The sequence below is a fragment of the Protopterus annectens genome, chromosome 1.part2 (assembly GCF_019279795.1).
Source record: "Protopterus annectens isolate FY-2018-M chromosome 1.part2, PAN1.0, whole genome shotgun sequence".
Classification (NCBI taxonomy): domain Eukaryota; kingdom Metazoa; phylum Chordata; order Ceratodontiformes; family Protopteridae; genus Protopterus; species Protopterus annectens.
The window spans coordinates 312763652-312789286 of record NC_056727.1 but is presented as its reverse complement, the minus strand read 5'-3'; positions in this window follow the sequence as shown (position 1 = coordinate 312789286).

Sequence of the window (25635 nt, the reverse complement as noted above, 5' to 3'; positions counted from 1 at the left end):
TTCCTTTGGTTTGATTCCAATAGTGTGCAATTATCATTTTACAGTGTGTAACTCCAGAAAGTCATGTGCCAAGTCATCCTATTTAACCTCCCAAACACCAAGGATAACAAGCCAAGCCATTAAGCATGTCATTGTTGACCATCTGAAAACATGTAAATAGGTTAAGCATCACACATGGCAAGTCTCAATGCCATGTGTCATACCTTTATTGCTGTTTGATAAAGTACTTCCTCATTGTTTGCCAGTGCCTGTCTCTGCTTTCCATCACACAAATGCTGCTGACATGGTTGTGCAAATTTGCACACTAGCTGTTAAATGCAATACTGGAATTTGGTGCCATTTCAGACATAGAGTTGTTGCTTAATTTCTGCAGACATGGCGGGCAAGGGAGATGATGGTGCTGAATTTAGAGCACAGAGATGAGGTATTGAGGAGTCCAGGATTTTTGTGGCACTCCTTGTGAAGTGCTACAGCCATAGGCTACTGCAGGAGGACTATACTGGGTCTCATGCTAAGACTGAGGCTTGGAACAGATTAGCTAAGCTGTCTCCAGTGCAACTGGCATCCCACAAACTGAAGACAATTGTTATCACTATAGAGACCTGAAACAACACAAGAATGACCTCCTTAGCCAATGGGAGGATGAGTTTAGAACTGCTGACATCCATCAGTTATGTATGTATGCTGACCCATTAGCATTAAATTATACAGAATGCAGTAGACAGATAAGACTATTCTTTATGCTTTTGCGCCTTTTCTTCTCTACAGTACAGCTTCTGAAGACATTGCAGTGAACAGGGAAGTGCAACAAGAAAGGTTAAGTCACCTCAGAGAGGCACGGAGTACGTATACATCAGGTCTTCCTGTAAGCTTAACCACTATTGTAATTACATGCAATATGTCAATACTGAAAAACATAGTTGTATCGATGATAGCATAGCAGTGCAATTGATTAATTGTACAATTGAGTAACACCTTCCCCTCAAGCTAGGATGTGGCACAGGTGTATAAACTGGATAATCATAAATGAGTATTTTCTGGAAGTATGTAGTCATGTGACATGCCACAGATTTAATTCTCTTTTTTTGAGGAAAATTTTATATGGCTTAAAAATCTTCTGTTCTGTTCTCATACATTTCTGCTTACAGTTGACTGACCACCGCAGATCGGCCCACCATCCCTCCACAAGTTGTATCACCACCACCCAGCACTTCTGGGTCCCAACTGTCAGCACTGCCTCCACAACCCCTGCCCTCCCTGCACCTTCTGCATGAAGTAGTTTTTCCCAGCAGCTGGTGCACTAGTTGAAGGAATAGAAGTAGTAGTAGAAGTGGTGATTTTGTCACCCAACAAGAGCTGACAGGGCTGGTAGAGGGTATCATGTAAAGGGGCTACTGTTCCCAAACTAGCCATGTAGAAAAGCTGCTTTGTCATTATTGCCAAGATAATGCCACATCAAGTACTGACACAGTAAACTGAGACGGGAGACAGTGATGTTAGTTCTGAGGGTTAGGACTAGATTCTCACTGTTCTCAGGCTTCACGTGGGTGCACCTCCATTGTCCCCTACCTATCCTCAATCATGGCATCCCCCAACCTTTTGTGTCCATCACTATCCCTCTCGGTCTTGTTTGCCCTGTATGTCAGTGCCTGCCTTTTCATCTAATATACCTACCTAACCCTCACATTCCTAAGCCCCTTCCCCAACATTCCTCTCTGCTTGAAAGTGAAAAAAAGTAAAAAAAATGAGCATCTTTCCCACAAAAAAATAAAGACTCATACATAGCTCTCCACTTCAACTGTGTGTCTTCTTGACACATTTAATTTGGTACAATTGGCTCTACAACATTGTTCTGTTGTTATTACCTATCCTTGGTGTGGTGAAAGTCCAAACTCAGTAAATTCTGTCTACACATCTACATTTCTCTTGTGAAGAAGTAGATAGCTATGGTTCTCTCCTACTACCTTCCTGGAAATTCCTGTATTCTTTCCCGTGTGTCCTCCCCTCTGCTTGCCCCCCCCATTTCACCTCTTCCCTGTCAACCTCTTTTTCACACATACACAACACTCATGGCCAGAAATGAACTATGAGAAACCCATCACTTTCCCTCCTAAGCATTTGCACAGATATTGGCATCACACACCAGTGCCAAGTGATGATGAATGGCTGTTCATGTCCTATGGCAAAATATGGTCAGTTCCTGGTATCACCCCGCAGTAGTTCAGTTATCCTCATGCAAAGGTGCTATAGGAATACAGAGTGAAGGCAGAGTAAAGGAAATAACTGGCAACAGTTACTCTAATAGCTCTCTGTCTATTGGATATAGCCAAGTGCAACTTCCTCTGTGGACTGTTGACATAGATTAGTTGTCCGAGGATTCATTTTTGACCAGAGCGTCAAGGGTTTGATTCCAGATATTTGTCACATTGTTTCTTACTGTAATGTTACACTTCTATGATATGTTTCATAACACATATCTTATTTTTATCCAGTTGCAACTTTTATTGAACAGATTTTGAATAATGTTGCAAAAAGCATTTTCAAACACATCCACGATAATAAGGAATATTTAGTAAAAACATTCTTATTCTACTCATGTCTAAGTCAGATTTTGCCTGTTCTACAGCTTCTTTTTTAAAGAAACATTTTATTAAATTATCACTAATGGCACAGGCAATCATACCTTTATATAAATGAAAACAAACCATACTGCCATATTTTAGCTGCAAAAATTATACATAACTTGTAACCAATCCAGTCAATGTCAGTGAAACATTGCATACCTCATTCAAATCCTGCCTTATTTTAAAACCCATTCCTCCTCCAAAATGTTATTCTATGTGTATTGTTCCCACAATCCCCATTTTTTCTAGTTAATTTGCTCCTACCCTTTTCTGAAGATCCCAATTTCAGTTGTTTTACCTCTGTTACTAAATTCACTACTTCTAGTACAGCTGGTTTAGACTTTAGTTCCATTTTGTAGTAATTGCTTTTTTAGGCAGCCACCATGATTAGACACAGCATGACCTTACTGTATCTAGGCAATTCAAATTCTGTATCATAGCTCAAAAAATAATTTCCTTAGTTATACCAATTTGCTCACCCAGTATGTCTGATAGAGTAGTTTTGGAGGAATTTTAAAATCTGTCAACTCATTATACACACAAAAATATGTTCCCAATTGTCTCTTTCTTCCCCATCACACATCCAAGGTTTGCTATCCACCTGAGGAAAATTATTATGAGTCTATTTGGAATATAAAAATAACTATGTAAACACTTCCAAGCAAAGATCCCAAATCTTTTAGACTTTATTGCATATTTGGGGATATACATATATCCCCCATTGTTTCTTTGTGAATTGTTCATCCAGTCTCTCTTCCCAATAATTTCTAACCTCCTCTGATTGATTCTTATAGTTATCAAGGAATATTTTATATGGTCTGCTAATTATTCCCTTTTTAATAGCAGCTTCTGTTCTAGATTCTTCTAAAAACTCTACAAGTGCTGGTTGTTCACTTATGATCCCCCAATTTCTTTATCTTTGCCTATACGTTGATATCAGTCCTTGATAGGGAATTCAATCTCTAGCCTGCAGTCCAAATACATTCTTGGCCTCTTACCATTCTATTACCTTTCCCTCTCAAATTATTTGCTCCCAATAGATTGGTTCATTTGCCAGTTTTCTTGAGTAAATTCCAGCCCTCTCTTGCCTATTGTCTGTATCCTTCATTGCAGTCATCCATATCAGCAGAATCTCCTTTCTCCATTCCTGTGTTGGCTTAGTTCTTAGAATACTTTTTGCTACTTTATGAATGTAATATTCTGTATGGTTACTGTTATTCTCCTTAAGGATCTGCACCCAAATCCCAGTCTCTCCTTGTATTTTCAGCTTCCCCCCTGTTTTGTCATCTTCCCTTTCTACTTTGAATTATAGCTTTTTACTGTTGCTATGTATAGGACCCTTAACTGTGTAGCTCTGAAATACCCCTTCAAACCAGGAATACCAAACCAGCTTGGTCTATTGGAAGAATCAGCTTATCCCACTTGACTCTTGCTGTCTTCCCCTCCCAGATAAAATCCTTTGGCTCTTTATTAATTGCTATCCACAACTTCTCCTCTTGATGATAAAAACATGCTTGACCTGTGTATAAAACTAAAGGGACTAAAACATTTTCACTGCTTGTATCTTGCTATCCATATTTATAAAACAGAGCTTCCAATTTCTCCGTTTTTATATTTTCTTTTGTTTAGTCTCTTCCGACATATTCAGAATAAGCAAGTAATAAGGGATCTGGGGACCCAAGTAGATAGTAAATTCTCCTTTGATAATCACATTGCCAAAGTCGGTAGAAAATCCTTCTACATGGCACACCTTATCACAAAAGGGTTCGCATCCAGATTAAAAGAGGTCATTGTGCCCCTCTACTCATCGCTCATCAGACCCATCATAGAGTACAACGCCCCATTTGGGATGTATCTTACAAGACACCTGCAACAGCTGGAAAGACCACAGAAGTACCTCACCAAGAGGATCACTGGCCTCAAACAGATGCCCTATGCAGCTCAACTGAAGAAACTCCATCTGTACTCGGTTGCATACCGCCTACTCAGAGGTGATCTCTGCCTGACATACAAGGCCATGTCCAACCCAGAACTGATCAACATGCTCCATCTAAAGAAAAGCTTATCCCCTCAAGCCACATGCTCTAGGGATCTAAACCTCACCACAACAATAACTAGGATGTGCTGGAGGGATAGATTCCTGTCACAGAGACTTCCCATGCTTTGGAACAAGATTCCAATCTACATTAGGCAGAGCTCCTCGCTAACACTCTTCAAGAGAAACCCTGATGAGTGGATGGGAAACAGAAAGTTTACCCCAGGGATCACTTCAATGGCTCTGCTGGACAGAGGCACAGGGAACTAATCTAAGGGGGTGGCGAAAGCCAACACATTCTGGCTAGGCTTATAAATGCCTTCGAGCAGATAGCCTAGTACCTACCTATGAACCTATTCTTAGCTGCCATACCTGTATCATCTTTAATCCATACTCCTAAGTACTTCGTGTTATCATGTCCCCATAAATATGGATATTGCTTAACCGATTCATGTGTGGATATATAGTTTACAACTATTTCCTTTGTTTTAGCTTCATTAATTTTGTATCTCAAAAAGACTTGATTCTGTCCCGGAATTTTCCACAATACTGGAATATCTTTTTCTGTTTTTATCAGGTATGAAATAATGTCATCTGCAAATAAAGCCAGCTTTTCTTGACAACCATAGCAATTATATCCTTGAATTTCTGAGTCTCTCATTTTCTTTGTGAGTGGTTCTAAATATAATGCAAATAACAAAGAGGAAAGAGGACACCCCCACTTGGTTCTTTTGCTCAAACAGAAAATATCAGAGAGGAATCCACCCTCTTTAATTTTCACCTCTGATCCCTCATATATCCTCTTAATCAATCTTATAATTTTATCAGAGAATGCAAGTGCTTCTATTGCCCTGCTCAAAAAATCCCACCTTACTCTGTAGAATGCTTTCTCTGCATCAAGACCCATCAAAAGTGGTATTTTCCTACATTCTGCTTCCTTCTGGATCATCATTGTTCTGTTAATATTGTAAAATGTTTGCCTCCCCTCCACAAAACCATATTGATCCGTATCTATCAATTTTGGCATTACATTTGCCATTTTTTTAGCCATTATAGACATAAACACTTTATAATCATGGTTGAAAATTGCAATGGACTCATAAGAAGCTGAATCTGATGTGTCTTTACCCTCTTTTTATATTCAGGATGCTAGTATTTCTCCTCCACTTAAAGTACTGTTAAACAAAACCTAACAGATCTTTATCATTTTTCCCTCCTAACTTTGAAACTTCTACAGAAATACTATCTATTCCTGTAGATTGGCTGTACATCATCATTTTATCTCATTTCCTCTTATCCTGTTAGTAACTGAGCCTCATCTACCTCTAACCTTGGTATATTTAACTTTTCTATAAACATTTCCATTTGCACTTTTTCTTGATTTCCATATTTCTCTGCTTCACACAGATTTTCATAAAATGTCCTAAATATTTCTAGCACCCCGACAGGGCCTCTTGTTATCTTTCTTGTTATAGGCTCCTTAAGCTTGGTGACAACACTTTCTACTTTCTGTTGCCTGAGTCTCTGCACTAAAAGTTTTTGTGCTCTGGAGTTACTATCAAAAACAGTTGCTTAACAGCAGTCTTTCTAAACTCATGCATTTTATCAAGATAATCCTTTATTTTCTGTTTATCATTCTGCAGTCACTTCTCTTCTTGTTCTGTGCTTTATTTTCTGTTTAGCATTCTGCAGTCACTTCTCTTCTTGTTCTGTGAGATTCCCCCTATTCTGCATTATTTTAACTTTTGCCGGCCCCTCCAAATAATTCTTGTTACTTCTTAATCATGTCTCTCATCCTTTTATTTCCACCATATTTTTAACCTCCACTTTAATTTTATCCCACTCCCTAGCTATATTTTCAGAAGAAATATCTTTCTTCTCTAATAAATCATGAATAATTTCCACTACCCATTCCCTAAATTCCTCTCTTTTTAACAAATAGGTGTAAAGGCACTAGGATCTCATTTTTATTTTAGTTATTATTGCAACATAATCTGAAATAGTTATTGGATGTGTATCAAAACTTTCAATTAAACCACATGTTGCAGTGAATATAAAAGTTCTGTCTAGTCAAGCCCAGTTTTTGTATCTTGGTGAATAATACATAAATTCACTCTAAACTCCTGCTACTGAATTACTTCTTCCATGCCAAACACTTTCATAAATGTATTCAAAAGTCTACCCTCTTTTGTTATATTTTCCTTCTGGGCCCCCAGATATATCTTCACTGCTGCAAATCAAATTCCATTCCCCACCTATAAGTAATATTCCTTACTAAAAGCTGATTATTTTTCTGAGAATTTTCTTAAGCTCCATTATAGCAGTTTTAGGTGGAATGTAAATACATGCCAGTGTAATCCTCCTCCCTTGCCAGTAGACCCTTAGTACTACAAATCTACCATTATTATCTTTTTAGCATTTTCTATCACTATCGGAGTTCCTCTTGCAAAAATATAAGTACTCCTGTTTTCCTTTGTTCAAGATATTCCACTGAATAACCATCCTGAAAACCTTTCTTTATCAAATTCACATGCTCAGTTCTTTCCAAATGTGTCTCCTGTAGCATAGCTATTTGCAGTCTACATTTTAATATAGTTCACTACTTTTTCTTTTTTGTATATATCTGTCAGACAATTGACATTTAAAGATAATATAGAAAGTGTTGTTGTTTATGTTAAGAAGTTATTATTCCCACCTATGTGTAACAGCTTTTTTTTAAATGTCAAGCTCCAGTTTTTGTGTTACATGTATACACTAATGTCTGCCAGGTTGATCTTTTATACAGTTGTTTCCTGTCATATCCATTTGAACTTATGTCACATCTTACAAAACTTTGTTTTAGTGAAAGCCCTCAAAAAAAAAAAAACCCCAGAACATCCCTAAAATCTATTAATTTGGATGCAGTTGCTTCTCTTCTTGTTCCATGCTCTGGTCTGCTCACCTTCCATAATACTGCACGTCAGCCAAGATCTTCCAATACCACCCTACTGACTGTTACAAATTGCTTACATAGCTCAGGCCAATCACTTAATTCCTATGCTGTTGCTAAGGCCTGGAACTCTCTACCCTCTGACATTAGATGTCTAAATAGTAAACATACTTTCAAATCCCTAGTAAAAGATATCCTATTCAAAACTTGGACATGTTCCTGTACAAAACCAGACTAATTTTCCCTTTTCCTGACTTTCATCATCCCTAGATCACAGGTATACTCTGTAGTTTCACTTAATGCAGAGTACTGTGAACCAGGTGTTTAGGCCACATTTATAGTTATGATTTCTAGTTTTTGACTCTGTCTGAAACTTCCTTTTGAATTTATGTTCAAGCAATTGTATATTTGTTGTATAATATCTTGTTTAATTGTTTCTCAATATTCTAACCACTGTATGTTGCATCATTTGTAAAAGTCTGATTTTACTCATAGGTTCATAGGTTGGTACTAGGCTATCAGCCCTAGGGCCTATACAAGCCTAGCCATAACAATTCCCTGGCTATTTCTTCCCACACTATTTACTTCCCTGGACCCCTGTCTAGCAGGGCGACTGACGTGATCCCCGGGGTGAATTTCCTTTCTCCCATCCAATCATCAAGGTTCCTTTTGAAGAGGACCAAAGAGGCACTCTGCTTGACATTTTATATATTCTATGCTCTTTGTACAAAATATCTATGTTTATATAATTTTTTACTATGTATCTGGAGCTTTTCTCCCTGGGCCTCCGCTGAAAACGGTCACCTTGTGTCCAGTCGGACTAATCCGGTAAACAAATGGAAAATAAAATAAAATAAATAAATAAATAAAAACTTAATACTAACACACAAAATTATGTACATTAGGCTATGTTCCAGTGGAATGGAGGACAGCAACAGTAATCCCTCTGCACAAAGGGGGACCGTTAGCTGACCCTGGGAATTATAGGTCCATAAGCTTGACCAGCCTCATCTGCAAGTCCATGAAAAGACTCTCTATGGACCTTATTAACAAGGACATAGGTAATCTCCAAACTCTGGACAACCCAGTTCAGATTTGTTAAAGGTAGATCATACCCATTAAACATACTTGACTTCTTTGAGAATGTCACCAAAGCCCTGGATGAGCGAAAGACAGTGCATACTGCCTATCTTGACCTAGCCAAGGCATTTGAAGGAATCCCCCACTCAGATATTATAGAGAAACTCCCCCAATTAGGAATTAGCACCTACATTACTAGATGGGTAGCCAACTGGCTCACCAATAGGACACATGTGTTTTTTACCATTTTGGGGTGGGTGCCACATCACTATGGCTAGGCTTACAAATGCCCCAGGGCAGATAGCCTAGTACTAAACTATGAAACTATGAAACTATACTGTCAAAGTAGGTGACTTCACCTGTAGTAAAAGACCAGTCACCAGTGGGATCTGTGCTGGGCCCCTTATTGTTCGGAATTTATTTCTCAGAAGTCCATGCAAAGTTGGACAGCCTGTGGCTGACCAAGTTTCTGACAATTTCACATTGGGAGTAATCATTGAGTTCCCCAACAATGTTATTATACTGTAGACAGGGTTAACACAGATAAATAATTGGTCCCAAAGCCACGGATTAAAGCTAAATGCAAAAAATGCATTATTATTCCCTTTGGGAAAGCTGACATCCCTGATAATTACATTATAGATGGCAACTCCTTAAGTGTAGACCCAGTGGTACATGCTCTAGGTACTCAGGTTGATAGCAACCTGAACTTTGGCCACCAGTCCTTCTTTGTGGCACATCTTATAAGTAATGATATCACACCTAGATCTAAAGAACTTATAATTCCATTATACTCAGCCTTCATCAGACCAATAATTGAGTAGAATGCTCTCTTTTGCAAGCACCTCCCCAGACACCTTCAACAATTGGAGAGACCACAGAGTTTTCTCACCAAGAAATCACACAGTACACAAAACCAGTCTTACTCAGATAAACTGAAATCCCTGTCACTGCATTCTGTCTCATATAGTTTGCTAAGGGGTAGCCTGTGCCTGGCTTACAGGGCAGACTCTGCCCTGGCCCTGATCGAAATGCTACACATTCGTAAATCAAACTGCATAAGGGTCACTCGCTCCAGTGATCTTAACCTAGCATTTGATGTGAACAGATCATGCTGAAGAGGTAGATACATCTCCCAGACACTGTCACTTCTCTGGAACAAGCTTACATGAAATAGAGCCCTCCCTGACCCTCTTCAAACGCAACCGAGATCAATGGATAGGTGACCACAAATTCACTCCTGCGGTGGCATCCATTTCCCTCCTGGACAGAGGAAGTAATTATTAACTACCATAAACCCTTACCTCTGTGAACATCACTTACCTAACCTCGGACAATTGGGCAACTTGGGATAAATATGGCTAGGTTTGTAAGGGCTCCTGGGCTGTTAACCTAGTAACGTTCTATGAACTTATGAGCCTATGAACATCTTTAAATACTGAAGTTAATCCTCTTAATAGTAACAATTGTCCCAGACTAACAGCCACACTCACAAACTTGGATTAACCTATAAGGAAAGTTAATTATGCTAAGAGGCACGTACATTGTGCTTCTACTAAGTGCTGTCCATTTTTGTCTTATCTTTATTCTTCTCCCAGACTGGGAAAACACTTGAATGCTTTCAGAAAACTGTTATCTCCTAGCCACTGAAAGAAAGAAATATTCTGTTTTTATTGCTCCTTATCAGATTGTCTCCATGGAGACAAGAGAACTAGATAACAGTTGCCTCTACAAGCACTCATTTATTTGCCAAAGGAGAACTTTTCATTATATTCACTGTTCTTTTTTATTTATTTGCTTCCCCTTAAAAGTTGTTACTAGATCAAGCCATGGACCTTAATCCAGTCATTCCCCTATGCACAACTAAGACAAATCACATCAGTTTTTTTTGCATCATACTCTTTTGACCAGACTTTTCTTCTTTTTTTTTACATTGCAGTACCAACATTTCTTAAAACTGAACAAGGAGAAAGAAAGAAGACTAAATAAAAGGAACACCTGTTTACTTTAGCATCCCTATTACACTCTAAAATAACTGAGAAAGATTTACTTTATAGCATGCATTATAAAAATACTACTGTTAAAAACAAAATGTTGTTTTACTTACAGTTAACTCTTTCCTTAATTTTTCCCTCTCCTAAATATTCTTCCAAACATTAATGACCTAAAGTAGGCTATATGGTTTGGAATCCCCTACAAGTTTAACAAAGTCAAAAAAGTCCAAGATTTCCAGGTTTTCTTGTTCTGTCATGTTTCACAAATAATAATTAATGCTTTGTAATCCCAGATTTATTTTTCAGTTTCCAAGTTGTTGATTCTCTTCTTGTTGATATCCAAATCCCATATCTGCTTCATTTTCAACATACTTCTGGTTCTTCTAGTCAACTCTTCTGATTTTTTTCTGTGTCTCAAGCACCTTCCTTTGAAACACTGGAAAAAGTTTCACTGGCACAGTCTCTCTATCAGCTTTGTTTCACAGCTCACGTTTGTTGGACAAACTTTTGTATTTCCTCCTTAGCATGTTTTACATCAAAAAATTATTTTGACCCTCCAGAAAAAATATTTTGAAAATATCTGAATACAGCAGCTTGAATCTCATGCCTGCTTCTCAACATTCCCTGGTTAGTGGAATAAATGTACTGCTTTTCTGTCTATTGTACAGTAAGTAATAATTTTCCGCAAATACTCTGCACTCTTCCACTTTTATTACTTTGTCCTTCTGCCACAGTTTTGTCAGAATCAACTCTTTCTGATGGTACGAGTGCATCTTTGTATCTTTACTATTAAAGATCTAGGTTGCTTTCTCATGGCTGGGTTTGGAGCATACACAAGATGTGCCCGTTCAATTTACTCCTGCTGTGGAATTCTAGTCCACTTACTTATTTTTGCTTTCATAAAATGAATACAGTCTGATCCTTACAGATTTTCCCTACACGCTTTGTCCTCTAATTCTATTATTTTTTTAAACGTACCTTCATGAGCAGGCTCACATTCAGCCAACCTTTTTTTTCATTTTGACCTATGATTTTTGCAGTTTTATCACCTCATCTGAATATCTGTTTAAAGCTTCTTCCATTTTTTTTCAGTCTTTTGTTATTTGAGTTGATATACTCCTGCAGTTCTTCATTTATTTTAACTGGCACTGAGTATATTTGACTTATTTTTTCTTTCATCAAAGCTGGAGCTTGCACTGCTTTTTGAACAGCTGCAGAATCCTTCCCAGTCAGTGTTTTCTCCTCATCGTTTGTGACTGAGTTTCTTTCAGATTCTCTGAATTTCCTTTTTGCTGGCAGACAGACAGTGTGCTTACTAGCCAGTTATTGAAATTTACCCTGACAAGTTCACTGACTCTCTTTTCTGAGTTTCTGTTTTCACATTGGGAGAGCTGAAATTAAGCTGTTACTCGGTGTGCAGCCATCTTGGAAGTACCTTGTTCTACAGCTTTGTGATCCCTAGAGCCATAAGTTAACGATACAGAGCATGACAAATGAATACTGAGGGCACACCATAAAGATGAGCATTAATGCCCCATAACACCACCCTTTCATATCTGTGTATACATCTCTCTATCTCCACCCCTTCTCTTTCACCACTTTGTACTGTTGACTATTCATTATGCTTATGGATGTAAATGTCATGTCATGGCATTTTCATACTCTCATTACTTTGCTGAAGAATAATACCTACACCTTCCATTGGCTGAATATGTTATTGCTGTTTCTTCAAAGGTGTGATTTTTGACATGTGAAAAGTATGATTTCTTTTGTGGTGTGCTGTGATCAAGTCGATAAAGTTAATTTTTATCTTGACAGAGGTTTATATCCAGGATTAGGTGAAACTCTTACTGCCTATTTTTATAAATGTCTTTGCTGTGAATGTGTTGCCTATGTATCTGCCTAATCTCTTCTGTTTTATCAGTTGTAGTCCTCAGCAGTTGCATGAGGTCTGACAATGAGCAAGTGTAGTATGTGATGCTAAATGGAATTTCAAGTGTTATTATAAAATGTGGTGAGATTTTGCCTTACACTGCATTGTACACCCAATTAACATGATTTCCCTTGAAGCATTTCTGATATACAGTACATACAAAAGATTATTTCAGTAAGCACTGGACTCAAACCCTGCTTCAACTCTATTTTTTTTATTTAGCTCACTGAGTTTACACCTTGTGCCACAGAGAAAGTTAGGTTGATAGGTGGGTTTCCTCGACTCCATACTGTTCAGAGTGCTGATGGCCACACTTTGCAGCTAAGCCTGTTTGCACTACAGAAGACTAACCAAATTAAAGTTTTCACATCTCTCCAATGTTTGATCTCCACCTAATGTCATACAAACAGGGAAGGAAAGCACAACACTTCTTCTTTTAATTAAGCTTTGACCCCTAACATGGAAAGGTATACTATAACATGTGAAGCATATATATGCAACATGTTAAGATAAAACATATATGTTCTAAATGTAATCAGAATCACAATATTACTTCTCTGCTCCTTACTTATGCAAAAATTAGCATGGAGCACCACTGAACAGTCCTACTTCACAGTCCAAGTTCAACACATCAAAGTATAATCATGCATGTGCAAACAATTTGTCAACATCCGCATTGTACTTATCTGAAATGCAGTAAACTGTGTGGTTAACTGACCACTTCATTCTAGGCAGTTAGGTCTGCACTACAGCACTGACACAAATTATATACAACCACATACAGCCTTGGTACACATACTTCATCATTACATAGCCCTCCTGCACTGGAACATTAAGTATTGCTTGGCATTGACAGTGTACACTGCCCATGCATGAGTGCAAACCATTGCTAATATTAGTTCCATTCATTAAGGTTTACATACCATCATCATAACCTGATGACCAATGACTGCTTCATTCTCCATCCTGTATTTCACAAGTGTGTGTATCCATGTACACAACACAGGGACATGTCAGTCTCAGTTCTGCAATATACATTAATGACAGCATAGCTGACCTAAGTCAGTAGCATGTATTTATTATTGATCATAAGATTACACTTACTCTTTCATATCAACACATATGGATTTACACAAAACCTTCATCACAATTTTTCCTCTGACACAGAATGAAAAGCTACTGCTATTTACACTGCTCTGTCACACTGCAGAAGTCAGACTTCTGTGGTGGCACTTGCATTAAGTACTGTGTCCTCTAGATTGTGTAACTAGATAGGTAGGGGTTCACAACGTGTGTGTGTGTGTGTGTGTGTGTGTGTGTGTGTGTGTGTGTGTGTGTGTGTGTGTGTGTGTGTGTGTGTGTGTATGTGTGTGCATCTAGATAGGTAGGGAGTTCGACTATAGAAATGACTGTTGTGTGTGTGTGTGTGTGTGTGTGTGTGTGTGTGTGTGTGTGTGTGTGTGTGTTTCTTCTTCTTACTGTGCAGAACAGGCTGCAAATCCATACATGAGGTATATCTACAGTGTGATTGTGCCATGGAACCACTTTTTAGTAGAAGCATGAAGGTAATACACAATGGTGATGTCATCCATTGAAATGTGCAGTGCCACAGCTGTGAAATAAATCTGTTGTTGCACTTGTGTTTCAGCAAACCTTCATTAGCTAGTGATGTTAGGTATATAATTCAAATTCTGATGTCACTGCTTACAGTATACATGTTGTTAATAGTGTTGTCAACCACATGTGTTATGTTCATGTGTAGATGTTGTTTCCTCTTTATTCTACATTTACTTTGGAAAGGTTGTGCGGTGGTGGTGCTGCGGTAGAGTTGTTGCCTCACAGTTAGACGTTGCCCATTCGATTCTCAGAGCGTCTTCTGTGTTGCGACATGCGTGAACGGGCGTTCCTTTGTTGAAGGTCGTGCATTAGGCCTGGCAAGCCAGCACGTAAAAACTCTACTGCCAGTCATTAGCAGACTGGAGTTCCACTGTGGTGACCCCTAACCGGGAAAAGCTGAAAGACACAAACAAACAAACTTTGGAAAGGTTGTATTGAAGACTGATGGTGTCAACTGAATAGATTGTTCTTCCATAACAGTTGTAGGGAGACACCTCCTCAGGACTGAGGACATGAGATGATGTAATGTATGTTGTTGGCAAAGTAAGGCATGCATTCTAATAAGGGATTATATCCACACTGTACAAAATTGCTGTTCTACAGTCACAGTGACAACAGCAGGGAGCCACGGGTGTGTTTGGATATACCTAGCATCAGGCCATGTTGTTTGACATACAGCAAGATTCTTTCTAAGTAGTTACAGGGACACATACTCTTTGACTCATACACATGATGTAGTGATTTAACATAACCACACATATGGCAACTGGCTATGCACTTTTACCATGGCACATTCATTTATCCCACTATGGTGTTGATTTTCGCAACACTTTGGCAAGTGTTCCAAACCAGCACTGAGTGACTATAAGCATGTCTGTCCTTAACTGTTCTGCAGGAAAGACCCCCTCCCAATTATACTGTGTACATATAGAGTGGCAGAGGCCTCGCCCATACATTTTAGCAGATAAAAAACTATTTGCAAAAAGTACAGCTGATTGAATGACTTTATATAGGTGGAGTTCAACAGCTGTAATAACAGTTCCATTGTGACAAATGTGATTAAATAGCCATAATGTTAGTTGGAGGCTTCGTGCAGCTTGATGTTCAAAGCTAGCAAAGGGATTCATTTTGTGTGAACATACTGATGTCATACAACAACTATTACATCACATCAGTCTTATCCCTTGATATTTGCATGAACACATGTGAATGTAGCTTTGGATTTCATGGCAGTAGGCATTTGTTCTGCCAGTGTTATGGGGAGATTGCTTCTGTGGCACATGCACTGAGTACTGTGGTGTACACAGTTGTGCTCCATTTCTTGGATGGTATGTGTACAAACATACAGAGGAACCTTCTCTGGACTACGGAACACTGATGTAGGACTGATCATAATTGTCCGCCCATGAGCATACTCACTTAATTGCTATTAGTCTGACATGCTGATTTGACATTCATTCATACAGTAAGCCAAGGGGAAATTAGCATGTTGAGTCATGCACACATTAATTTCATTTGTTTGTGACAATATCCATTGCTACCTCCTGTGGCAGATGTCGACAATACACAGTTCGGGGGAATACATTGTATCATCACCACAGTGTGGTATTTGCATCTGTTATCTGTCTGCACAATAACTGTGTCAGGCAGGACTGCCTTACGAATGGCTGTTATGTATGTCACACTTTGCACACACCAACATATAGGATACATAACCATTAGAATATTTAAGTGCATAATTCCCTTCAAGGATGACCTCCTTGTACATGTGTTAGGCCTATTTCTGTGGTGTATGTAGTTAATACACAGCTCAGTGGTATAATTAATGGGATGGGTTTGATTCTTTTAAAAGGAGATTGTGGCTTCTAAGTTGTTTGTATTTTACAAGATGTTATATTGACAAAATGCACAGTATGCTGCTATTCCATAAATTATGTACTGTCCTTGCTAAATGTCATCTCAGCATGGTAAAGACATTCCTATGTCATATAATCCCCTCTGTTACAATGTTACATTCCTATGTCATATAATCCCCTCTGTTAGAATGTTAATTTGTGTAACTGCCACAGCCTATAATATCTCCTTTTATTTATCTGTGTTTGTTCAGGAAGTGTGACCACCATTAATTATTATGACATACATATTGCACAATTTTACTCTTACAGAATTGTCTTTGTGACATAAGCACATTTAAATCAATTCTCTTAGGAAAATTTGAACATTTTCCCGCCCCTGTTACATATTTCTGTATACATCTGTTTGATTTCTGTGCACATTATACATTGCCTGCCTGGTAATCCATCTATTGTAGTTGCCCTTGCCATTTACGCTCCCCCCCTTACTTATTTCTGTATTCATATGTTTCATTTACATGCACATTGCACTCGGTACACTTTCCCTGCCTGCTTGCATTATTTGCCCTATGTAGCTCTTCGTGCTGTCCATGCAAGCACACTTAATAGGTTTGCCCATAGGCAGCCTTGTTTGTTTGCTGTGTGTGCTCATGCTGTGCAACACATTTTTGTGGCTGCCAACATTGTTGCTGGCCACGAAAATGTCCTTGCATTTATGTAAGCATGATGAGCAGCTTGCATATGCTGTTAGTACTGCTGCTCATAGTGCTAATAAGTAAATATCAGTAGGCTTTGTGCAAACCCTACACAACTGGTCACGAATCCCACAGAATGCAGATATCCTTCTGGCAATGTGATCTGATCCTTTAATGTTTTAAATTCCATATGGGTACATCTATCGTTATGTAATGCAGCTGTCATCAGAATTTAAGAATGAAGAGCATTTGCAAAATGCCAACCTAAAGTTTCCTACGTTTTCCTGTGATGGTCACACCCACTAGCCCAGCCCCATAGCTGAAAAAGAAATCAACAAAATGCTTATGTCAAAAGGATACTCTAAATTACCCATAGGTTCATTAGCAATGTCAAAACTTTCTTGTATGCAGCACAGCATTATGTACCATCATTATACTTGCTGGCATGTGACATGAAATGCTAAGAGGACTTTTAACCCTCAAATAAGCCTGAGATGGGAGCCAACAAAACAAGATCAGTATCTAGGCCAGCACTGTGAATAAAGTCCTATGTCACAGGCCACCCAAATCTGAGTAGGAGATGGCAGGGGGAGGATGGGAGTGAGTAACCACTGTCAGCTTACCTATCATGGGAGGAGGGAGGTGGCTGTGGCTTGCACATGTCTGACACCTAACCACAGCATAAAGTGTTCCACTCCATGGAGCTTGGGCCTAGGAACTTCCATACTGTTATGTGCAAGTCACACAGTAAGCTAAGGGGAAATTAGCATGTTGAGTCATGCTTACTCTTGGAGGGCAGCACATGGCTGAGCATGAAAGAGCCACTACAGGGGAGGGGGGTGCTCTATTCCCCCAGGACTAGCAAGCTAACCCTCTCTCTATCACCCAATCTCACCTCATAATGGATTCTTGGAATTCCCAACCAGAAACAAATACACCATAGGAACTCTCAGCTAGCCTAGGGATTCCCAGCTCCCACTACTATAAAATAAATTACTACATTGGGTGCAAGAAGGGGAGCCATCTAGCTCATTTCTGGGGGAGGAGGATATAAAAACCAAGATAAGTATTTCTTGCATTCTTTGCTATGTCAGGAAAGGCTTCTCTTACTCTATAACCAGTACAGCTCTCAGAATATTTCTATTGTGGAAGTAAATTATGAGTTTCTCCTTGATAACTTTACATAAAAAAAAAAAAGCGATTAAAGTATTCCGAAATTCCTACAATTAAAATTTCACCTGTGTTTGAAGAAAGTTGTCAAGAACAGGATAGACAGAAATGCCTCTAAACTTGAAAGAAGCTAGACACGGTGCAAGATGCTCATGGAATACTTTATGAGCAGTTACTTTGACCAAAGGAAAATATAAAAACTGGTAACACTGATAATTCACTTGAAGCACTAGAAATCTTCTGATGGGTATGATTACTAAAGTGTTCCAAGAAGCATCCTTCATATTCAATGTCCACATACAGCGTCTTTGAGGAAGCAGAGGTATCAGTGGTTTGGTTAATCAGGATGCTGAAGTTCCTCACATAGACACATTTCCTGAGATAGGAAGGATCATGCATTGCAACTCCATTGGCCTTCACTTCTGGCATAGACAAAAATCTGGAATATAACTTGTTATTTTGAAAGGAGAGGATATTTATTCCCTTTTGTTCAGTTTTTTAACATCAGAAGAAATTTGTTCCAGAAAGAAAATATTCAGATGCCTTAGAATTAGTTTCAGATTGAGTCTGGATATAAATTCAGTACAGCAACCTATACAACCACAAATCTGTGAGAGAAGATAACTCTTTTTGAAGGAACAATGGGATTCAAGGAGGCCTTTATTGGAATTGTCCTTGTTTGATCCATAGGACTAGCCTTAAAATATTTGTAGTTCCTATGCACCCCTTCTATTGTTTGAAGATGGACCCCATTTAAAAGGTGTAGCACTTATTACATTTGTGAACTTTGTTTTTTATGTATGCCTTTACCGCTTGGGTCATGACTGAAGATGGTTCAATTCACCAGTTAATACACCTGGTTAGAAAATAATAAAATAAAATATAAAGTAAAATAAAAGACTGACCACTGAAGAGATAGCTAACCAAAGTACCTCTTTTTCCAAAATGAAAAAAGATTACACTCAACCATGACTCACTGGGAACTGAATATGATGCCAAATGAAATAAATTATACAGCCACCTCCATATTTTTACCTTTATTTTCTAATTTCTGAGTTAAGGAAGTAAGAGCTGTACCAAACACAAACCCAGAAGAGATGGGAAATCTCTTACTTTAGCTACCTTATTATCAAAATAGGCTGACCATTCATCTCCATCTTCTGACTATAACACCAAAAACTTCAACTAGAAAGAGCCGCAGACTGTACAGCAAGCTCATCTGGAAATGCTAGGAGAGATTTAAGGTGCAGCATTTAACACATGAATGTGTCTTATAATTTGCATCTAAAAACATACTATGAAATATGGAAGAGGTTTATTGAATGAAGACATTCTGATAAATAACTATAAACAGCAAGATATTCAAAATTCAAGCAACCAAACAACAGAAAGAATGATTTTTTTTCCTATAATAGTAAATTGATTAGTGTCTCTGTTCTGAGTTGTGGCAGCAAAATCAGCATGGTCTAAGTTGGGAGGAGTGGCTTGAATCAGTGGCTGCATATTCTTAAACATTGAATTGTGTTCAACAGAATTTCATTCATTCATTTATTTTCTCAGAGTATGGATATAATTCACAGGCTATCATCAATTAAATAGTGCATAAAATTCAGCTGATCCATATGCTGATTCAGCAACTGCTTTGTCAAACGGAGCATGTCTCTAACGCTAAGTGGTAACAAGCTCCATATAATGACACCACTTCTGCAAAGCAGGTTGTCTTTTTAACTAGTATGGCATCTTGGTCTTAGAAGTCATATATTACATGCATTTAAATGTCTATTATCACTCAGCTGTCTTAAGGCCAAACTGTCAAAATGAAAGGGCTGTATAAATGATCTATACAGTAATGTCAAATCAGTAGACATTCATCTGTACATTAGTGCATATGACTTCAGTGATTTGACCTCCTTTCATATGTAACATTTTGTATTTTCGTCATCTTCCTGTATATCACCTCTGACCTTGTTAAATGTGCCTTTGAAGTATAATCTTGTGTGTGGTCCAAATTCAGTAACCACTCTCAAGTTCCCAATTAGAAGACTAGAAAACTATTTACCAGTTCATATGCTTCTCCAGATTTTCTGAATTGCACACTAAAATGCAGATGCGTGAGTTTATTTACCATAACATGCAATATTTAAATATTAAAATTACTGCTGTAGGAATTCTTATATGCATGGGATAACTATAAAGGGAGCCATCAGTACTCTGGACAGATCTTTACAAGCAGTCAGACATTCCATTGGGTTCTTATCTTCAATGTCACTCCATGACTATTAGATGCAGCCCAGCTATAAAGGGCCAGCTGCTATATACCATATTTTCTTCTTTTTTGGTGATTCAGAAGTGACCAAAAGATAATGATTCCAACAAGTGCAGTTTCAGAAGGTCAAGTGAGCCTTAGAAGCCTGAAACAAAGATTATAAAAATGCAAATAGTAAACCTATATTTATTAGTATCAACGTTATAGGTTCATAGGTGATTACTAGACTAATGGCACAAGGGCCTTTACAAGCCTAGTCAATAATGCCTAGGATATGACAATATTATATCCTAACTATCCAGATATGGGATGGGGTAGTATCAGGGTAGTGGGCCTTTGGGTGTTGGAGCCCTGAGTCATTTTACAGACTGCCTCTGTCCATAAGGGACATGAGCAGTACACTGGGAGTGAATATAGAGTTCCCCATACATTTATCCAAACTCTTTATGAACAGAATGAGAGACAAGCTTTGTTTTACAAGGATGGGAAGTGTATTTCATAGATGAGGTAGCCTTTGGGATATGAATCTGTCTCTCCAGCAAGTTCTGTTACAGTCACAAATAAGGTTCACGTCCATGGAATGTGTAACCCTCGTATAATTGTTCTTGCAAATATGTAACATTTTCATCAGGGCCATCTCAAATGCCTTGTAGGTCAGGCATAATTCCCCTGTCAATAAAAGATATGAGATGGAGTAAAGGGATAGGGCTTTTAGTCAATCTGCGTAAGACATGTGTCTTACACTTTGTATTTTTTTAGGAAGAAACCTCTGGAGCCACTACAATTGGTGTAAGTTTCTGGTTAGGTACATTCAGAACAGAACATTTTACTTGATTATGGGCCTGATTAGGGCCGAGTACAATAGCACTATGACTTACTTTGATCTTGTTGTCATGCATTTACTTAAAAATTGAGCCACACAGAAGGATTCCCCCACTACCGTGGCTAACTGATGGTCAAAGCTTAGGTTATTATCTATCTGTTTTTCTAGGTTCCTCAACACTGGGTCTACTTTTAGGGCTGTGTTATCAGTATTATAATTTGCATGGAAATCTGATTTACTAAATTGCATGATTATGCATTTTTTAACATTTAGTCTCAGACAATGGTTTTGGCACTAGTCACTTGTCATTTTTAGGCCTTTTTGTAGGATGACAACATTGTTTGGGGATTCAGTGATTGTTCCCAGCTTACAGTCACAGCCAACTTGGTGAGTCAAAGGCCCCCAACATTGGCCTTCACTTCAGAGAAGTATATAATAAACAGGAGGGATCCCAACACTGAGCCCTGTGGGATATTGCTAATAACAAGTTTATCAGAGTTATCCAGACAACGTGTCCTGTCAGTCAGTCAGTGTATTATCCATCTGATGATATAGGGGTTTATGCCTAACTCAGTAAGTTTATCTACGACCCCTGAGTGGAAGACTGTGTTGAAAACTTTGGCCAGGTCTAAATAAGCGGTGTGTACCGTTTTACCCTCATCCATATCACTGTTGACTTTCTCAAAGAAGTTTACCAGACTGAGCAGACAAGACCTCCATTTCACAAAGCCAAATTGGGTCTGATCCAGTGTTTGGAAATTTCCTATGTTGTTATTGATCAGGTCCATGATAATTCTTTCCATGGCCTTGCAGATATGACTGGTCAAGCTTATGGGTCTGTAGTTCTTTCAGTCAGTTGATGGGCCCCCTTGTGCACAGGGATGACTGTTTCAGTCCTCCATTCTTCTGGGACAAAGCCGTCTGAAGGCTGTGGTTAAAGAGGGTTTTTAGTGGCCCTGATAGATTCTGTTTTAAGCTATTTAGGAAGTATCCGGGAATGCTGCTGGGACCCAAGGAGGCTGTGTTTTTAGCTTTAGCAAGTGCAGTAAGGACCTGCTCCCTCGTAATGACTGACAGGGGGTGGTTGGAGGTATTTTTTTGGGTGTGGTAGGAGGTAATGGGGGGGGTCAGCCAGCAGGTTTGCTATAGTTTCAGGCTAAGTGTTGACATTCATGATTAACCTGGTACACTGCTGAGCAGTTCCCCTGAGGTTAAAACATAATTCAAAAAAGCTTTATGGTTATCTTTCACCTATTAGGCTATTTTTGCCTCATACTTTGCTTTGGCAGATTTGACAAGCTCTCCAATTTGTTTGCTTAAACTGATGAGTGTCTTTTTGCACTGTTTTGTCTGTTCCTTCTTGGTTTTGGAGAGGATTATTTTCCTTTTGTTGAATAGCTTATTTATGCTAGGGGTCCATCGGGGTGGTTTATTTTTGCTTGAAATCATAGGTTTAATTTGGACAAGTACTGCCTCCTCTATGTAGCTATGAGTGTGGTTGTACAGTACTTTTGTGTACAGCTCAGAGTAGACCTCAGTGTCATCCAGGTTCAGAGGAGCTTGGAAGTTTGATAAGGTGTCACTTACTTTGAGGTAAATGACTTTAGCAAAGTTCTTAACAGGTTTGAAGTTTGACAGGGGGTTCTAGGTTAGTTTCAATACTAAAAGAGATAATTTTGGTCAGATCTAACAGGAATGAGTTAATGCATGGGAGGGAACAGCATCCCCCCATGTTCATGAGTACTAGGTCTAGGATACTTGTACCTCTAGTTGGGCAGCTAACTAGGTGCTCCAGAGTGTTTGTGTTGATGAAGTCCAAAAACCTCTGAGCAAGTGAATTATGGGTCATGTAAGTCTCCCAGTTTATGTTGCAATAGTTGAAGTTCCCCATAAGTATGGCGTTGGGTTGAATGTTACAAGATTCCAGTAGGTTTAGGTAGGAGGTGGGGTTTTCCAGACTCATGTTAGAGGATCTGCAGCTAGAAAGGATATGATAGGGGGTTCCACCTATGGTTAGTTGGTCAAGAAGCAGCTCAAGCGAGTCATGTTATTGAACCAGTCTGGCAGTGTACTTGTCCTTTATAAACACTGAGACACCTCCTCCCTTTCTTTTATCCTGAGCTGAGGGGGATTGAAATGTATGAAAGGCATTGTAGCCTTTGATCGCTGAGGTGCTTTTCATGGTTTGGAACCATAATGAATGAAGGGAGGCAAACTCATTCGAAAAGACTTCAAAAACTGTTTAATTGAGTACTTTCATCTGTAGTAAACCTTTGACTTTCTCAGAATAGCATAACATCTTACACAACTTCCTTTTATAATTGAATTAACCACATGACAACATCACTTCAGCTCACGAGATTTGAAATATATGAATGTATTTTATAAATATCCAGATGAAGTTAAAAATTAAATTATATGTATGAAAGTGTGAATATATAAATATAAAAATCAGCAACACCATAACATCCTGTAAGCTGTTGAGACCTAAAACAACACTTGGGGGGGGGGGGGTTAAGCTTACAGGATGTTATAGTGTTGTTGATTTTTATGTTTATATATTCACACTTTCATATATATAATTTCATTTTTAACTTCATCTAGATATTTATACAGTACAATACATTCATAAAAATATATATATATATATATATATATTTATAAAAAGTATTTTGATATGCATGATGAATTTCAAGTCTCGTGATCTGAAGTGATGTTGTCATGTGGTTAATCAATTACAAAAGGAAGTTGTGTAAGATGTTACGCTATTCTGAGGAAGTCAAAGGTTTAATACCGAAGAAAACGCTCAATTAAACAGTTTTTGAAGTCTTTTCAAACGTGTTTGCCTCCCTTTATTCATTTTTGTTTTATTGGTACTCTTGGGGTTTATTGTTTTGTGGTTCGGAACCATGTTTCTGTGACTGAACATATGTCTGTATTCTCCAGAGTGAGGAGTACTTCCAGGAGTACATTTTGTTATTTAAACTCCTGGCATTGAGCAAGCAGTACCTTTAGGTAGTTGTGAGTGATTTTTGTTATGTTGGAGGGTTTAACAACTTGGCAGAGCCTAAAAAAGGCACTATGGATATTGATAAAGTTTTTGCCAATATCAAGAAGCCAAGTGGTGACAAGTGCAAACAATATCTGGCAAAACATTCTGGCTTTTCAATCATGTCTCCCAGGCTGATAGATATTGGATTTCCTTGTTAGGACACCAGAAACTGTCACTTGTTGAAATCAATCATTTTTTGCTGGTACTATGGCATCATCATTACTGATGAAGGTAGGATGCTACTCAATTCATACCTGCCTGGGACACATATTCAGTGAGCTCCATCATGTCTCTCTTCATTTAGTCCTGAGAGGTACATCTTAGGTTGTTTACACCCACATGGACTATGACTGTGTCATTCTGGTACTTGTGATTTAAAAACTTAAGTGCATGCATGATCCTGTGGATCCTGGCACCAGACATACAGTTCACTGTGATCTTCTCCTTGTTCAGACTGGTAAGGGGTACATTAGTATGTCTTACAATGGACTCTCCAATAACTAAAAAGTTTGGCTATGTGGTTATGTGGTGTGTTGCCTTATGGGTTTAGAAGCTGGACTACTATGATTTTCAGAGTTATGTGTTGTGTGAAATGTTGTCTTTTTTGAGTGTGTGTGGGGCTACTGAGAGATGCTTTTAGGAGGTCTTGGAGGTTTGGGTAGATACATGTGAGTATCTCCACATATGTGGATCTATGTATCTGTTCCTTAGTGTTGGTATTGACTTTGGATGTAATGCCGACAACCTGTTTGCATTTTTAGTGTGAATATGTGAGAGCTTTGCTTCCAGTGACATTGTGTATTTACATCACTCACATACTGTATTTGTGTGTTCTAAAATTACATGGCTGTCAATGAATATAAGGCAGTTACTACACTGCCTCAGGATGCCCATATCAACCAGGCCAAAAACAGAGAGATGACAGGGAAGGGCCTATCCATTATACCAGATCCTTAGTAGATGAGAAGGAGTAGGGGACAGTCAATTAAAGGCCTGAGAGTGTTTAGTAGTATACTATGAGATGACCTGCAATACTGTTGCCCTCTGCAAAAATTGGCAACTCTTTTAGCTATGAACAGTGGGAGACTATGGACAGTTACCTATAGAGGAACTTATACTGGAGAGGTTTGCTTATATACAAGGCACTAGTAACCATGTTTGCGCGATACACAAATGTGAGGCTTTTATACCAGCAGGATGAGATACAGTACTTTTACACAGTTAAGCCCTCAGGCCAGTTGGATAAACACACAATATGCCTTCCTCCAGCAGTTCCCAACACTAATGTGTTGAATCAGCCCTCCGTTTCCAGCAGAGTACAAAATAAGACTCTGTTAATGTAAAAGAAACTGGTTTTGAGCTCAAGTGCAATAATAAATGCTTTACAACAAAAGACAAAACTCTAGCAGTATCAGTAATCTTTGGAAATAAGTTCACAAACTTCTACAAACACAGAAAAACTTTGCAAAACTTAGTAATATTTTGGCAAACTCAGGAGAACTTTGTCAAACTCAGAACAGCTTTTGCACTATCAGAAGCGGTTAGGAAATATCAGTAAACTGTT